This window comes from Schistocerca serialis, chromosome 11 (genome assembly GCF_023864345.2).
Source record: "Schistocerca serialis cubense isolate TAMUIC-IGC-003099 chromosome 11, iqSchSeri2.2, whole genome shotgun sequence".
Classification (NCBI taxonomy): domain Eukaryota; kingdom Metazoa; phylum Arthropoda; class Insecta; order Orthoptera; family Acrididae; genus Schistocerca; species Schistocerca serialis.
The window spans coordinates 150,669,134-150,671,245 of NC_064648.1; the positions used below are offsets into that span (position 1 = coordinate 150,669,134).

The 2,112-nt window shown below is 44.6% G+C and overlaps 1 pseudogene; it reads right to left on the bottom strand.

Moving 5' to 3' along the window:
• Nucleotides 1–1,543: 1,543 nt before the first annotated feature.
• Nucleotides 1,544–1,645, bottom strand: LOC126427516 (5S ribosomal RNA; annotated as a pseudogene).
• Between the last annotated feature and the right edge of the window lie 467 nt (nucleotides 1,646–2,112).

Consider the following 2,112-nt stretch of genomic DNA (forward strand, 5'->3'; position numbering starts at 1 on the left):
AGCTAAGATCTAAAAACTGTCCATTCTAACACTGAAATTCTAATACTTACATCTTAAACCATTTATTCCGTAATGGTCCTTGTGATTAATAATGAAGGATGAATTTACTAGACACTGATTTGATTTACGAATTTTCTGATACTCAGGCATGATATTCATATGAACCCTTACCTGCTATTTCGGCATCTTATTTTGCAAATTTCCCACAGTATCTCCAGTTTTGCTGCATTTCTCTTCCTGTTTCTAGTGAGTTTCATCGCTATATTCTTCAGTGGCTAAAAATAAAGTTCAACAACTCCATTACTTAATATCTCAACATGTTTAAACGAGAGTTACCTTTGAAGAAGCCTTCCAACAGCCACTACAACAGTACTAAATAACATATGTCTCAGTATTAAATAACTCCTATACATTTATATTCTATGCGAAAATACGATATTCTAATCACAATCATTTTAACCGATCAGCTTGTTTGCCTACCAGAATGCGAATGTATATTACGTTTCCTGTTTTCTCTCCAACAATTTTGCATTCCGCTTTTCACCTCTTAGAAATCACAATACCACAAGGCCTATTACTTGGTTACTACAAAAGTTCCACAAGGCATATACCACCTCGACAAAACAATAACAAACGCAATCTTTCTGCCCGGTGCCCGCCAAAAATTTCGTCTTCAAAGATAATACTTGCAACGCCTTCAACTGGATGTGGTAACTTCTGTGAACTATGTCACTTCCCATGTTTCGCTGTCGCTAGAGTCTAGTCCTGTCATTCGCTTGGCGCGCGCAACCTTCGACACTCGCGGAAGATGCATCTTGTCCCTGGTGTCTGGCGGATGGCTGGTGCATGGCCGACCGGCGTATGGCCTGTGCGGGATGTGGCAGTGTCGTGCTGGAGGGCGCCACTGCTAGCGATGTGAGCTTCCTCGCCTCACACGAAATGTTTGCGTCATTTGCAGTGTAATCGCACCATTCCTATCCCTATCCCTATCTCTATCCCCATCCTGACTTGTCCCGACTTCCCGTCCTGACTTTGCTCGACTGCTGTTCGCTGCCGCTCGGATCGTGGCCCATATAACAGTGCAAGCACAAGAAACGTCTCCAGGAGGAGACGAGATGGGACGACTGAAGAATAAATTTACGATTACATATCGAATTAGGAGTTGTACACCGCTACAGAACAACAGGCACTGACGTATTTCAGAACATATCTGATGATTCGTACTGCTTTGTCATTTTCAAAGACTTCCTGGCAAACTTGGTTAGCACATTCTCCCTCACACTGAGGTAATTACTGCATTTTCGTACCCTTACTGTAGTTTAAAATGCTTAAAGAAGCATCTTTGTCACAACAGAAAGGTAGTATGAAAAGAGGAATGGCAGGGGTAGCGACATAAAAAGGAAACTTTTTTATTTACGAAATAAAATTTTCGTTTTAGAAAAACAGTTTACATTTTACTTGTTTCCATAAGACATTCTGTTCTGTGCTTATGTTTTTCTGTCAGTGTCCATGTAATTATTTCCATTGGTCTTCTATATTTTTGCGCCCGGTGTTCCCAGGCGGTCACCCATCCAAGTACTAACCGGACCCGATGTTGGTTAACTTTGGCGATCGGACGAGAACCGGCGTATTCAACATGGTATGGTCGTTGGCATTCATATAGTGTAGGCGCACTGCAGAATTCGCATTCGGCTCTTCTCCCAACACACCAAATCACAGTTTACGGTCGAAATCGGCCACATTTGACACAAAGCACTTCCTTCTGCTGCAGCGGGTTCCTCGAGGACGGCGCGAAGCGCGCACCCGACGTGCCAGCAGAGTGACTGCCGAATTAGAGGGCACACCACCATGTGTGTCAGATGCACAGCTGCTCATTGCAGCTCCTGTCATTCGCTTGGCCACGACCGAAGCAGCAGTCGAGCAAAGTCGGGACAGGGATAGGGATAGGAATAGGAAATGCACTGCAAATGACACAAACATCTGGTGTGAGGGGAGCAAGCTCACATTGCTAGCAGTGGTGCTCTCCAGCACGACACTGCCACACCCCGCAGTTTTGCCAATTTCCCTTGCCCTCTGGGACCTCGTCCATGTACATGCTTTAGAGGAGGAGGT